This window comes from Wolffia australiana, chromosome 10 (genome assembly GCF_029677425.1).
Source record: "Wolffia australiana isolate 7733 chromosome 10, ASM2967742v1".
Lineage (NCBI taxonomy): Eukaryota > Viridiplantae > Streptophyta > Magnoliopsida > Alismatales > Araceae > Wolffia > Wolffia australiana.
In genome coordinates, this window is record NC_135844.1 from 9,759,613 (window position 1) to 9,776,530 (window position 16,918).

The following is a 16,918-nucleotide window of genomic DNA, read 5'->3' on the forward strand; positions in this document are numbered from 1 at the left end:
TCCTTTCTCGTTAGTGCAGTATTTGAAGACAACATCGCGCAACTTAACATCAACAGTACTGCCAAGGAGACGTGGGGAGCTATAAGGACGATGAACATGGGCGTGGCTCGTAATTACATGCTCTCAAGTGGGAGTTTGAAATGTTGGTTATGGCAGAAGAAGAACCTATATCAGATTTTTTTGGAAAACTGTCCAAAGTTGTTACTAAAATGAGAAGCCTGGGCAAGAAGATTGAAGAAAGAGATGTTGTCAAACTTCTCTAAGCGCTTCCAGCAAAGTTTGACCCCATTGCTTCATGTTTATAGAAATTTGGAGACGTGGACTCCATGACTCTTCAAGAAGCAATTGGTTATCTAAAGATACATGAAGACAACCTACGAGAATGAAAGATGAAGAACCTATATCAGATTTTTGTGCTATTGGAAAATCAAAAGGCAGAAAAGATGGCGGTTTTCCTCAGAGCAGACAACGCGGTAGCGGTCGTGGACGTGGTCATTGTCGAGGGAGAAACAATGAGGATTGTGGGAAGACGGAAGAAGATAGACCATGAGATAAATCCAAGATCAAGTGTTACCATTGCAACATGTATTGACATTTTGCATCAGAATGCCACAAAGAGAAGCAGGAGAGAGCACATCTTGCAGATATCGAAGAGAAGCCCAACTCTGCTCTTCTTATGATGACCTGTGAAAATGTTTAGGAGCTTCTACTCCAAGGTTCAGGTGGCCAACCTCTTGAAGAAAATATGTGGTATCTTGATACTGGTGCAAGTAATCATATGACTGGAAACAATAACTTATTTCAAGACATTGGAGAAACTTCAACCCTAGCAGTACGCTTTGGTGATGGGTTGAAGGTGGAAATCCTTGGGAAAGGTAACATTACCTTACGAAGTGAAGACGGTATGATCTTGAAATTTCAAAATGCCCTTTATATTCCCAAGCTGAAATCTAATATTCTGAAACTAGGGCAACTTGATGAACAAGGATACAAGGTTGTCCTAAAAGCTGGAATGCTTTCTATCTATGATTTGCATGGGAATTTTCTTCTATCTACAAGAAGAACTCAAGGGAGAGTATATCCTTTGAAATTATCAGATTTCAATAGGTGCTTCTTTGCTGTTACTGACAAATCTTCAGCTTGGCTTTGGCATCGACGTTTTGGACTCTTGAATTTCAAGTCGCTCATACAATTAGCAAGTAAGGAGCTGGTGAATGGGGTGTCTCTTCTTGAATCACCTTCAGAAACATGTAAAAGCTGCACAATTGGAAAGCATCATAGAACTCCATTTTCATCAACAGCGACTCACAGAGCAACACAACCGCTAGAACTGATTCATGGCGACTTGTGTGGGCCTATCTCTCCATCAACATTTGGGGGGAGTAAGTATTTCATGTTAATTGTTGATGATTTTTCCAGATTAATGTGGGTTGTTATTCTCAAGCAAAAATCTGGGGCTTTCAAAGGCTTTAATTGATTTAAGTTGTTGGCTGAAGCAAAAAAATCACTGAAGATCAAATGTCTTAGATCAGATAGTGGAGGAGAATTTAACTCGTATGAATTCAGAAAATTCTGTGATGATTATGGAATTTGATGTCAGCTTACAGCCCCTTATTCTCCTCCCCAGAACGACATTGTTGAAAGAAGAAGTAGGACCATTATGTCTATGGTCAGAAGCATGTTTAAAGAGAAGAATCTGCCACTACAATTATGGGGAGAAGCAGTAAGTATTGCTGTTTATATTTGGAACAAATCACCTTCTAAGAGCCTTGATGGTGCCACTCCATATGAAAAATGGACTGGTTCAAAACCAAATGTTGAGCACCTTAGGGTGTTTGGCTCCTTGGTGCATTTAAAGGTGGTTGGAAAGAGATAGGGGAAGCCTGATGACAGAAGTTAGCCCATGATTTTCATTGCGTATGAACTGGTACAAAGGCGTACAGGTGTTATGATCCAGTTACTTGTAAACTTAATATCAACAAAGATGTGATTTTTCAAGAAGAAAGTCAGTGGAATTCGGGAGAAGACAGCAAATCCAAGAACGAAGGTACATCTAAAATTTCCAAGTTTTTGGATCTTGGTGATGATGATTTCGAGCAGACTGTTGATCATATATCCAGGATGGAGCATGGAGAAAGAGCTGAAGCTGTTTTTGATGAGAATCCTACCTTTGAAGAAGATCGGCAAAAAAAAATAGAATTGTAGATCAAATCTACAGTGAACCAACTCAGGTGAATGTTAATCCTGAGATTCGTATGAATGTCATTAAAGAACCACTGAATTTTTCAGAGGCCAACAAAAAAGAAGTATGGAAGCTTGCAATCATACCTGGGAACTTGTTCAACTACCAGATCTCTGCAAACCCATTGATCTCAAGTGGGTATTCAAGACAAAGAAGAACTCTAGGGGTGAAATAATCAGACACAAGGCAAGACTGGTTGTCAAGGGGTATTCTCAAAGGTATGGCATAGATTCTGATGAAGTATTTGCTCCAGTAGCAAGGATGGAAACCATCAAAATGCTGTTGGCTCTTTCCGCACAAGAAGATTGGGAGACACATCATTTAGATGTTAAACCTGCATTTCTAAATGGTGAAATTGAAGAAGAGATTTATGTCAAACAACCAGATGGGTTTATCAAGAAGGGTAGTGAGCAGCATGTACTCGATTTAAATAAAGCTTTGTATGGGCTAAAGGAGGACCCCGTGCTTGGTATTTGAAATTAGACAAGTGTTTATCCTCCCTTGGATTCACTAGAAGTGTGCATTAGCATGCTGTCTATTTTAATATTTCTGAGAAATCTCATTTGCTAATTGGATTTTATGTTGATAATTTGATAGTGACAGGTCTGAGACTCTATCATATTCAAAATTTCAAGAACCAGATGATGAGATTATTTGAGATGAGTGATCTTGTCTTACTCAATTCTTATTTGGGTATATATATTATTCAAGGTGATTCTCACATCATCTTAAACCAAAAGGCTTATGCATTAAAGATGCTTGAGCAATCTGGGATGGCTGACTGCAGTCCTTCATTAACTCCTATGGAAACATGGGCAAAATCAGCAGAGATGAAAAATATGCAACTGTAAATTCAGCCCATTACAGAAGCCTGATTCGGAGTTTGAGGTATTTAACTCATACCTGACCGGATCTTATGTACTGTGTTGGAATTCTCAGCAGGTACATGGACCATCCAACCACTGAACACTTATTGGCAGTCAAGAGAGTCCTTATATATGTCAAAGGGACAATCAAATATGGACTCTTTTGTGAGAAGGGTCGAGTTGGTGAAGGTCTGGTTGGATACAGTGACAACGATCATGTTGGTGATACAGAAGATCCGAAGAGTACCGGTGGCCTCATATTTTTTATTGGGTCAAGAGGGTAGCTGGACCTCATAGAAGCAAAAGGTAGTAGCCTTATCATCCTGCTTGGCTCAGTACATTCCTGTCACTGCTCCTGCCTGCCAGGGTGTTTAGTTAGCTTGTTTGATTGGTGAGTTAACAGACGAAGAAGTGAAACCAATCAAGCTGAAGGTTCGTCACAAACCAGGCATAAATTTGAGCAAAAATCCAATTCATCACAACCGTTCAAAACATATCGACACTTGTTATCATTTCATTCGTTCATGTTTGGAAGAGAAGAAGGTTGAAATTGGAATATGTGGAGACTAATAAGCAGCTAGGAGACATGTTTACTAAAGCTCTAGGAAGACTGAAGTTTGCAGGAATGTGTCTGAAGTTGGGACTGTCATGTTTGAAATAAAAAGCATGGCAAAATAAAAGGGAATCGTGGATTCCTGTATGCTCATTTTTTTCTTCTTTGAATTAGTCTTTCTTTGAGCAAGTTGATATCAAAGTTTCTCTCTTTACGTGGGACTTGGTTCACAGTGAAACACTCTATGTATGTTCAACGTGAATAGATTTAGGTGTGGTTGTTAATTCCCTCTTCTCTTGCTCTCTACCCCTATTCTCTCTAGTTACTTGATGTGAAACGACGACGGCCGGGATCGATCGGCGCATTTCACGTCACAGGGTTATGATGCGAATGTATGGGATGTAAGCCGAATGATGAGAAAATACGAATGAGCAGATAAGGACTTGACGGATAGCGACGTCGGCCGTACCGATCAATGAGAGACGAGTGAACCTAAGATCAAACTCCCAATGACCCGCTGGACCTACTAGACGTCTACTAAGTGAGGGGCATCTAACAGCCCTGGAGCGTTCGGCGTCCAAGTTGGATGACAGTCCGTCTACCCCAAGAATCCCTATGCTCGACATGGTGGCTAGTCCTATCCGATGATGTTCGAGAATATCACGGTAGCGGACGCGATAGGGGAAGACGAGACTGTCGAAGATAATAATACTGGAGTTTATAGAGGGGAGACAAGACTGACCTTTGTATCGCTTAGTCCAAGGCGTCCAAGTCGTTGAGCGGATGCTTAGTGTCGGGTCGTGCGGACGAGTGTCGTTGGCGAGGACAAAACCGGGTGCGGACGGTGCGGTCGTAACTACTAGCAGAGAGCTGAGTCCACGGGTGGCGTGCAACAAAAGTTGGAGCAGAGGGCGCACAAGGCGCGTGCTTGGCTGGTGCACGGCGTAGTCGTGTGGGCGGGCAAGACAGCGAACCAAGTATCGTGGGAATAGTCGTGGGGGTGGGGCAGAAAACCAAGTAATCGGTTATGGAGTAGAGGGTGGGAATCAAGAAATCAAGAAAGATGAGGGCGAAGGGGAGAACGAAGGGGAATCAAGGAGATATGGTGAGATCAAGAAATCAAGAAATCAAGAAATCATGAAATCAAGAATTCAAGAAATCAAGAAATCAAGAAATCAAGGGGAAAGAAAGTGGGCGATCAAGAAAGACAAGAGGATGCGGTTGGGGATCAAGAAATGATGGGGAAAGGAGGGTGGGCGATCAAGAAAGGCAAGACGAGGCGGTTGGGAATCAAGAAACGATGGGAGAAAGGAGGGTAGGCGATCAAGAAAGGCAAGACGAGGCGGTTGGGAATCAAGAAACGATGGGGAAAGGGGGGGGCGATCAAGAAAGGCAAGACGAGGCGGTTGGGAATCAAGAAATGATGGGGAAAGGAGGAAAGAGGGGAAATTCAAGAAATGTGGGAGGGTGTTCAAGAACGGTGGTGGGGTGGATCAAGAACGAAGAGAAGGGGGGGTATGGATTAGGAATGGTGGAAGGGTGGAAAAAAGGTACCAAGAAATGGCTTTCTTGAACTGTAACAACCAAGAACCCTCCAAGAAAGAGGAGTTCTTGATGGATCTGGGGTGTGCTCCCTCGGCGGAGCAGATTTCCCAGGTTGATGACGTGTCGGCGACGCTTCTTGAATCTCCCAAGACCCCCGGAGTAATCTTGACGAAGGCCTCTTTCGATTCTTGATGGCGGCGACTTCTTGAAACTCTTTCCTCGCACCGGAGTGATCTCGACGGCGCGCTTTAACACGTCTCCCTCGGAGTGATCTCGACGGGAGAGACGTGGGCTCTACCCACGGAGTGATCTCGACGTGGGGTGGGGCTAGCCAAACCCCCTACACTACTCTCTACGATAGGGGGGGAGACGAATTGTGAATAAACTTTTCAACAATGACTCCAAGGTGTTCCTTGGGCATGCCATCCCCTTATATAGTGAGGATGGGTGCCAAGTGAACGTGGGAGAGGACGAACCGTCGCGAGACGTGGTTCGGCCTCCCTTACAAATTCAAAATACAAACATAAAAAGTAAAAATGACGAGGACGGGGCCCAACAACATTGGCCCAGTCCACGAATCCAAAAATACAAACACACATGAAAATGAGCATAAGTAAAAAGATAAAAGTTCTTACGCGGGGTACTTAAACCCCGGGTGGCGAGCGTCGGCGCGAGCTGCTCGGCGTGGCTGACGACATCCCGTCGCGTCATCCTCGAGATGGTTCTTCGTCATCGTGGCGTCGTCCTCGAGATGGTCCTCCATCATTCCTTGTCTGCTCTTTGTGTTGCACACTGGGCAAAACTCCTTCATCGACCTGGTTGGAACGCTCTGACCCGCAACACAAGTCGTCTCCTCTCCCTTTTTATATTGTTATAACATTTTCCAGTATCAGTCTCGTCTGTTCCGCTGCCTCTGAGTGGGTATACTCATTATACGCTAGTTACCAATTTCAAATTAGGAATTGCTTCTTGGTGTTGGATCTAACCACTTACGAGGACGGTCAAGACGCTCACGTCGGTGATCGTCCCCCACCATGTTGGCGTTCGAGTTAAAGGTGCAGGTCATTGGGAGCTTGTACTTGTCTTGACCTCTCGTGTCATTGCATGTGCTCTCTTCCTGTATCACTTGGCTTCTTGACGTTCTTCTCGTTAATTTTCAAACCTCGCATCATCTGGTCTCCTTTCATTATGCACTCTTGTTAGTTCCTTGTGGTGGGACACGAGCCGCTTGATCCCTTCGTGTTACATCCTGCCCCTTCTTGTATGAGGAAATCACGTGCAAAAAACTCCTCGCTCCGTGATGTAATACGATGTCCGCCGGGATCGATCGGCTCGTATTACATCACAGGAAGACGAACGGGTTTGTAATTAGTATAGATGAATGCTGAGAGAAGGAATTCCCTAATGAGCAATAAGCGACGATCACGACAAGGGAATGAGATCACGTCAATCCGTAAAGAGATATTGATCCCGCATTAAACTCCCAATGACCCTTCGATCCAACTAGACGTCTAAGGAATGAGGTGTGTTTTACAACCCAAGAATGTTCAACGTCTAGAATCAACGTCTAACCTTCAACCACAAGAAGAGACCTACCACTCAACGAGGTGGCTATCCTATCAATAAGCCGATGAAAATGGGCAGCGGACAAGATAGCGGAGGACGAGACTGTAACAGGTAATAATACTGGGAATTGAATGAGGGGAGACGAATAGGTACCTGATTTTGGCGATACTCCCTGGCTTAAGATGCGTTCAAATCAATATCGAGGAATGGACCGGCAGCAAGCGGTGGGTCTGGACGTACGGACGAGGGGCCGGAGGACGGCGTGATCGAGCAGAGCTGAGACCTCGCGCGGGCGCGTGAGTGGGCGCGTGGGCTGCGCGTAACGGTGGCACGCGGGCACGGGCGAGCGCGGGGTACGGGCTGACGCGCGGGCGGGTGCATGACGCGCGGGCGCGGATGGGCGTGCGGGCCTCGACGACCACGCAGCATGCAAGCGCAGGTGGCCACGCAAGCACGGGTTGGCGAGCGGCACGCGGGCGATGGCAGGCGCGCGGCGTGCGGGCGCGGATGGGTGTGCGGGCAGGGCGACCACGCGGCATGTGGGCGCACGGGTTGGCAAGCGATACGGGCGGCGCGGCGCGCGCACGGACGGGCGCGCGAATGCGGCGACCACATGGCACGCATGCATGGCGGGCGCACGGGCGCCGGCTGGCGGCGCGCACCGTCAAGGCGCAGCGCGGGCGCGGGCGGCGGCGTTGGTGACGGGTGGCGACGCTGCGGCGGCGGGCTGGACGGCGTGCGGGCGGAGGGGCACGTGACGGATGAGCAGTAGGAGGCGGAGGCGATGGCAGTGCAGCGTTGGCGGTGTGGAGCTGACGGTGGCAGAGGAAATCTCGAGCCCGAAAATGGGTTTGTTGAACTGTAATCGCCCAAGAAACCTTCAAGGAGATGGATTTCTTGGACGTTCTTGGAGGCTCCCTTGGTGGGATTCTGGGTATCCCGTGGAAGGAGGGTGTCGGCGATGATTCTCAAACCTCTGGCACCTTCGGAGTGATCTCGATGAATGACCCTTCAGCTCGAGGCGGCGTCGACTTCTTGAATCTTTACTTGTTCCGGAGTGATCTTGATGAAACGATTGGGCACGTCATCACAGAATGATCTCGACGTGACCGCACGGGCTCTATCCACGGAATGATCTCGACGTGGGCGAGGTTAGCCAAACCTCTCTACGCTCTACTCTCTACGATAGGTGAAGTCACAAGTTGGATTTTCCTTCAACAAATGACTCAAACCTTCACTTGGGCATGCTATCCCCTTATATAATGAGGTTAGGTGCCAAGTGAGAACGTGGGGGAGGACGAACCGTCGCAAGACGTGGATCGGCCTCTCCTTACAATTGAAAATAAAATGAAAATAAAGAAAAGACAAGGACAAGGCCCAACACCGGCCCAGTCCATGAAATCCAAGAACGAAAACACAAAACAAAATAAGTAAAAGATAGGATGCTTACGCGGGTACTTAAACCCCAGGTGGCGTCCATCGGCATGAGCACCTCGACGAGGTTGACATCGTCTCGTCGTGGCATCATCTGGATGGTCCTCCATCACTCCGAGCAGTTTTTTTTCAAAAGCTTGTTGAGAAAAGAAAGAAACTAAAAGAGATAGAGAGAGGAAAACGAAGAGATTTCAGAAACATATTCCTTTCCGCTGCTTTTTAGATCATTCATTTTCAACAACGTATGTTACCATCCACCACACCTGCTATCTCAGTAATATCAAGCCATGCATGCATATTAGGTGGGATAGTAGCTTTTATTAGTGGAACCTGTTTTCGCTTATAGCTTATACACCTTTTTGAACCCAGAATTTTAGCCTCTTCCACAGCTGTTCATCATTTTTTTCGTTGAGCCATCTGCTAGGATAGTCGCACACATAGGTTGGGATACATTCTTGGAGGGAAGGCTAGTTGGGAGGGAGCCTGTGCACATTAGGTAGCCCCCATTCTGCCTGAATGAGCATCCATTGTGTAAAGAGGCTGAGGAATTAACTCCATTTGATAACAGAGTTAGAATCATTTTGTTCTCAAAGCCACATATAGGCCCAACATCATCTCAAACTAAACTGCAGGCTTTGACCATTAGCCATGGAGCAAGTCCTTACACACTTGACTTTTCGAATCAAACGATGATATTGTTCTCCAGGGAAACCAGTAGAAAATGAAAAATTAATCTATTGCACATTGCGAATAAATTAGCAATGAGCTCAGTCAGAGGTATATGATCACGTGAAAATGAGCATGATAACTAATATTTAATTATGGATATTAGAGGATGATTAAGCTACTTTTGTGTATGTAATCAGGAATTTTCAGGTTATATCCAAAACAAGATAAGTTTAATGGATGATCATCCTTTTGATTAGAATGATTGGATTCTGAAATTCTATGAATGTAGTTATTGTAATAGATTTGAGAGTTTTGCCCTCATAAGGCTCTTCAGTTGAAAATGAACTAAAATTGATTTCTCTTGACTTCTCTATAGTGTACATGTTTTTTGCGCACTTCGAGTGCAAAAATGAGTCCATGTCCATGGGGGCAACATGGGAATGTTATAAGGCAGAAATGCCTACGTGGCACACCAATGAGCAGAAAGCGTTGCATCGTTGGCATTTCCTCTATGCACAAAAATACAAAAAAGGAGCATAGTAAGTTCACCTCTTTGCTGCTTTTGGTTGTACAATTTTGATAGTGACAGATCGTGTTCATCCGCATTGAAGATCTTGGTCCCATGTGGCTTAATTTGAGGTCAACTGCATGTATAAACCCAAAGCCAATAGTCGATGTTTGAAAGTATGCGCACTTGCCCCCATGCATCCCCTCTCACACTCGTGTCGACGCGCGCTTCCCTTCCACCCGTGTCCCCAAGTAAAACTGATTGGGGACTATCTGATGGATGGGACGGACTAGGTTCTGATGAAAACTGACGGATGGGGACAGTGTTGTGGGGAATGAAATGGCCAAGAAGGAAAACAAAAGAAGCCAGAATGATGTAGCCTGACGAGCCTGGATCAAATCGTATGTGTCACACCACATGGAGAGAGTGACAGTGCGCGATGCAAACGTGACTAAATGATGCGTCTTATTGGATAAAATGAACGAGAAGTACGATGAACAGCTACTGACTCGGGATGGCAGTCCAAATAATTTACTCAAGGGATCTTGACAATGGTCAAGCTCCCAATATCCTAGATGATCAGATCGGAAGGCCCACGGTGTGGGGGACAATCAGTGTCTGTGACCATCTTGTTTGTCGCCAAGAGCGATGCAGATATGACACTTGAACAAAATAAAGTTCTGAACATGAATTTGATGGCTATTCCGATGACTCAAGAACTCTCCGTAGTGGACCAGACGAGGATGGAAATGAAGAACATAATAATATTGGACAGCAGGGAAGGAAGATGTTACCTGCAAGGTCGGGCCCAAGCAATTGAGGCAGTGGGGTTGATGGCGATAGCTGAGGGTGGCAGGCTTGTGATGGCGGGGTCCATCGGGCATTGGTTCGACGTTAACAGTGGTTGTGAGGTTGATGTCGACTTGAAGTAATGAACTTTTGCGGCTACGTCAAATCTACGACAATAGTATTTGTGCAGATGACCACGAACGACTATTGGGAACAGTTTGCTGACTTACATGAATTGATAACATGAAATATACAATATTAATTTTATACAGATTGCATTTTCATTTGGAATAAAATGAGTATAGTTTCATGTTATCATACTACAAATAAATCAGACTTGCGCTTAGTATACTCTTAAATTTTCTTGATTTTTACATATTTCTGGAATTTGTTAGAAATTATTTAGTGGAGAACGAGAAGAAAGAGGCTCTAAAAGTACTCATAGTAGTTTGCGGACGTAAATCTCCTAGTTTATTGAAGCTCTTGATATTTTATATTGTTTTGGAAGAAGAGAGGGGTTCTTTGCAATTTTCCAGGTGAAACAGGAGCGAAGGGGTGCCTATATCCAAATACTTCTAGGACGGCGTCCAAATAAAGTGATGCTAAACTGAAGGGTTTTTCCCGCAAATTTCTTGCAGCGAGAGAAGACCAAAAGGGTCAAATGCATTGGATTGCTCTAGATCTAAACTTTAATATTTAAAGATCCAACTACTGAATTGAGGTTAAATTTTCAGCGTTAGTTCTTCGTTCTATTCTCTTTCCATCCGTATGGACATATCAATGACATGATCCCAAAAACTAAGGAGAATTACCGAATACTTAGGGGTAGAAGTGGAATGGTCTCACCCCTTTACCCATGTATAAATCCCTATTTTTCTTTCTCTTTATTCATTATTGGGTGCTCGACTATAGCCTAAAGTTAGAGGATAGCTCTCCTTGAATCAAATTTTATATTGGTAGTTTATTTTATTTTTTGTTTCTTTCTGTATCGACCTTGATTTGTGTACTTGTAAATCACTTTGGCTAGGGCAAAATGTACTAGCCCTAATGTAACACGACTGGAGTCAATCGTCGTGTCACACCACAGGGTTTATCACGATGAATGGGCAGTACTGTATTAAGATGCATGCAACGTATGAGTGAAATACGACAGAAAACATGGCAACCAATGCATCCGGGTGTGGATCAGGTGACCACACTGGAAGGTGTCGAGCCTTTTGGAGACTCCCAATGATCCAAGTGTTCAGCTTGAAGATGGACGAGTGAGGGACGAGTTACCGTCTGGTGACATCCGTACCAACGACATTAGCAAACCACACCGACACAGTCAAGAAAATTCCTTAACAAGGGTGGCTAATTCTAAACAAGAGTGGTCAAGGTTCTCTTGAGATAGCAGAACAGACGAGAACGGTACTAAAGAGAATAACTAAACTGCGAGATAATGAAAAAGAGCGACGAGGATATCTGGTGCCAAGGTCTGAGGTCGACTGTATGCTCGCATCACGATAACAAGTCGGATGTGGGGGGTAAGAAGGAGGTTGGCCGAACCAACACCCTAAACGAGAACACCAGGTGGCGACCGCGTTGAGAGACCTCCACGTGTACAGCGACCACGAGAGCTCCACAAAGTTGCTATAATCCACAACAGTGGTCTCGACATTCTCAGCCTGCCGGTGGGAGGGTGGATAATCGCGTGTCTAGTGAGGGGTTATCCAGCAACTGAGACCACCCCGTTCATCCATGTCCTCAGCCTGGATCAGCCGTGTAACCTGCAAAGTTGGTGCGGGTACACCTCCGCGTTCACACTATACCAACCCGTATGAGTTGACAGGGATGGGGGGGAGGGATGGTCAACCCCTTTTCTGCCTTGAATAAGTCGTCACGAAAGAGAAGAAAGAAAGGTTGGGAGGAAGGAGTCTGCACCGGGGCAGCACGACCGGCAAGTCAATAGGGCTTGTCAGGTGCGATGACGAGGTATCCAGCTTACTCCACCCGAGCAGTCAACTGGCAGATCTCCGGGTCGATTCAGCAAAGACTTGTCGACGATATGCGGGAAGACAGTTGCACCAGGCAGTGGGCAGTTGAGGGAAGAGCAGAACCGCTTCAAAGATCATGACCGGTACCACAGCAGAACTCCTTCAGGAAGAAGAAAATGAGGGGAGGGAGAAGCACAACTCGTTCAGAACGATGTAGGGCACGACAGGGGGGAAGAGGGATGGAGGGAACCTCCTGGTATCGGGAAAGGGAAGAACAGGAAAACCCTTAAACATGAAAACAAACATGAAACTTCTATAGAGTTTCATCTTAACAAAAGACTAGTTTTTTAACAAAGCCCTCCCTCCTTCCTATTATAGTGAAAGGAGAGGGGACAGGGGAGGTCAAAATCGCCCTAACGGGCTCCTTTAGATGGAGGGAAGGGCTTAGCGGGCTGTCCGCCCCACCTAAATGGTATATCAGAAGGGAAGAACTGTGCATAGTCTCCCTTCCGCCCCACAGTGAATAACAGTGCAAATCTCAACAACTCCATGGGGGAGGCCTGTACACTCGCAAGCGAGGGCTTCCCAACAATTCATGGTGACAAAATAAACTGGCGAAGTGAAAAGACCCTCCGTAAATCCATGGAGGACCTCCATGAAGATGATAAGAAACAATATTATATGATATAACAACGAGACACAGATGGGAATTTAAACCTGGAAGTGGAAGTTTGGGTTCTTCACGTCGGCCCGGGCCTCACGTTGTGGCTGACGACATGCGGGGGTATGTCGGATGAGGTGGTCCTCCATCAAGCCCTTTGTTTTGATGAAAGAAGGAAGTTAGCTAATAGTCAGATTCTATTATCAGATATACAAATACACTAAAAGTTAGACAGATTCTTTACAAACCAATATTATTTAAAAACCCTATATTAAGTACTCTTCTCATCTCATTACACTTCAAATTCTGGGTCTTGTTTTGAGAGCCAGATTGAAAGAAGTGAGAAATTATATTCTCTTCATATTCTCTCATCTCTCTTACGTCCATCTTCTTAATTATTTCTCTTATGATCTCTAAAGGTCTACCCTTTTACTTTGAGGGGAAATCAATAGAGATCATCCCTATTTAATCTTAATGAACAAATGTTCACTCAACATACATCATCAAGATTAAATCTATTTAAATTAAATTCTAGTTATCTTGAATGAAATCCTTGAATTGTGCTTCCATGTAGACAACCCCTCTACTCATCATTTACATCTTAAAATAGATGGTTGATTATAAATATTATTGTATAAGTTGATTACTAACAACAATGGTAATTGACCTAGTTAATTACAGTAAAGCTCATTTGATCAATTGTTGTTCCAAATGCAGTTAATATGCTTGGGCTCCATGGCGTGGCTGTTGACAGGCTTGGGTTGATCTTCTGGATGGTCATCTATTAGGAAGAGTCAAAGCGAGAGTAGAAGATGACAGGGTCTTTTGCAGACAACCCAAAAGAAAATAAGAGCCATTTGGTGTTGTTCTTTTGTGGGGTGCCTCTTGGGGAGCTAAAGAAAGTAGGCATGCCAAACAATAACCATGAGAAAACCAAGAGTTAGGATTCTCATTTCTCTTCACCGACTTCCCCCTTTTCAATCGCCTTTCATGTTATTGCAACACACCAAACTCCGGGGAACCTTTATGAAGTCATGAAAAAACTAAGTTTGGGGAGCATCACTGAAGAAACATGTAAACCTTGATACCCAAGTAGACTATAATTCCATCCATTTCATCTTCTCATTATTTGCATTTGTGTGAATCATTCGCTTGCTCCTCTTATAACCTATTAGTTCTTCTGAATAAGAACTGAGAGGTCATTCATATGATTTAGTTAAATTAAGTTATTGTAGAAGCTTCATCATATTCTCTGTCACATGGTTCAGTTAATCTGTTATCTTTATGGCTGACGTACTTCATCAATCAAACTAATCATAAGCCCCTCACTATGATTCAACACCCTGCTCACCATTTATATGAGTAATAAGTTAACTAGGGTAATTAGAAATTTATTCCATAAATTTTAAAAGTATGTAGCGATTAGGGTAACGAATTCAATTTGAACTTATCAACCGTTGCATGCTTTTGCGATGAGATCCCCAAGCCCGAGTTACGCAAAAGTTCCCCTAGCCTTGAATGCCCCTCTGCGGGCCACTTATACTGTGCCCATGCGGGCTTCCCCTATAGTATTATTGCATGCTTTTGAGATGGCATCCCTGAGTCGCGCTCATGCGGAGGCTTCCCGAATTCCTATTGCTGCTTTACGGGCCCATGAGATCACCCCCACGCGGGCATCTCCTATAGTACCTTTGTATTCTTCAGTGATGAGGTTCATGAGCCTCGTTCCTACAGAGACTCCCCGAGCTCCAACTGCCCCTCTGAGGGCTCCCAAGACCGCCCCATGCGGGCTTATCCTACTACGTGATGTTAATCTGCGATGAAGTCTACGAGCCCTGCTCCTTCACAGCAAGTCCCTACACAGTTTGTAGAGCAGCCTGCCCCTCTGCCGACACTATCATTGATTGTGACACCTACCACTCCTACAGCCCCACATCAGGCCATTGAAGCCATCCTTGCGTGACCATATTGACAATACTATCGCATCACTCTATGATGATACCCGTGAGCCTTGCGCCTTTACATAGGGCTCTTGATTGTTTTTTTGGGAACTTACTACATTCCATTGTGAGGACTAACCTCATGCCTCGGGGCCTTATGATCCCAAAGATCGAATTTGCCTCCAATTTGATAATGAACCATTGTATTGGGCACGTCCCATGTGATATTGGTTTTTGGACAAATACCATCTAAGCCTCCTGACTCCACACCCTTAGTCATGCATTTTTGTCGCTCAGATTACGGAGTTGCATTCACGCATAATGTGAGAGAAATACATCATGACACTCATGCACACACTACATTCCTACATGAGAAGTACACAACCATCACTATTTTACACCAACGCCCAGTTAGTTATTGTGAGGGAGCCTTGGTTATGGATAGGTTTAGGCCATAGAGATACTCCCAGGGGTCCCCACAAAGCTCTGTGCTCTTAGCGTCTGGACTTTCTTGATAGTCTGGGAGGTTGTGAAGATTGCACATGTCGCAATTATTCCCCCGAACTAGGGGATATGCTCCATCATCAACGTGTTTGGCCCTGCATCAAACCATTCCATCCGGCCTCTTTTCTCCATCCAAAACCCATCCCATTCTGTCCCGTGTAGTCTACATTCAGTTGTGAGTTAGTTTGCGATTCCACTTTCCCCATTTCAATACCCCACTTTGGTATGAGAGTGTAGAGGAGGTATTAGAAGAAATAATCAACGTTGTAGTGAAAGGCAGCACACAAAGAATGTTCCTGATTTGGTGGGAGGATCGACCCCCCCATGAACAACTCTAGGATAACAGAAGGATGAGTTGTGACACACCCGTCTAGATTACCTACCCCTTTGATGATGTAGTTGGTCCCAATCTTGACAGAGTCGATCCTCCCCACCCTTAAAGAGTGATGGGTGAGAATCTAACTTCGAAGATCCTGTCTCAACCAGTTCTTGTAACATTGAAGATCTTGTCTTGACCAGTTTGTCAAATGAGGGATGAGGCAGACAATCCATCCTTCAAAACACTCGACCTTATCAACGGGGCCCAAAGATTTGACTTTATTTTTTGCTTAACTTTCTTGTTTTCTAGGCCTCGTATGTGTGGCCACCTGCGTGTCATGTTTATTGATTTGCCTTTATTTGGGCTCCCGTATGGTCCTACATGTTTGTGCGTGTACCAACCCATGTGTGGGCATGTTTATGGGCCCTCTCCTACTAGGGGCCCCTAGGACCCTTTTTTTTTGGGCCTTCTCCCCTTTATTTCTAAGGGGATAGGCACGTATTTGAGAGGGACCCATCAAAAGAGAGAAGAATATTTTTTTGAAAATGTGATATTTTTGCCTTATTTAATAAAATTTAATGTGATTATTTAGTGATTTATTATTCCCACATGTTTACCAAAATTCTACCAGGATTTTGAAGTCTCAAAACAATAGTCTGAAGTCGCCTGAAACCTCCGCCACATTTGTCGCAGCTCTGCCCCCGTCGCTTGCTAGTGTTTCCTCGTGCAACCGCTGCAACTAAGGCCGCTCGAGCCTCTACACCAGATGCCTAAGCACCCACGCTGCATCCTGTGACAGCCAACGCTTTCCCACAGCGGGCTGCACTGCCTCTCCCTCGAGCGCGCCACCTCTGCTGCCCCTCGTTTGCATGTGCTGCCACGCATCGGCCCGTGCTGCCCTACGGCCACCCACGCTGCCCCTACGATAGCATGCGTACCCCATGGCCCCTGCCCTTCCCTCGCGGTGTCGTTGTTCCATGCTGCCAAAGCGCCACTAAGCCACCCATGCCTACCAATGCTGTGCTGCAGCACCATACCGCCAATACAACGCAACATCTTACTACCGCCTAGTCGTTGTGCCCCACTTTTGAAACAGTATTGTGTCCTACAGTCACGTTGTTGCCGCACCGCATCACCCTACTTGGTGGCGTGGACACCATCGCATCGACACCAGACGTGCCGTTGCCATCAACCAAAGTCAATGTCTCCGCCACAGACACACCTCCATAGTCAACCAACGTCAACACCTCTACCACAGACATACCGCAACCGTCTCCGCTACGCATGTCTCCACGCACGCACGCTTTTTCGCGCATCATGACACGTCGCCAACGGCAGATCCACAA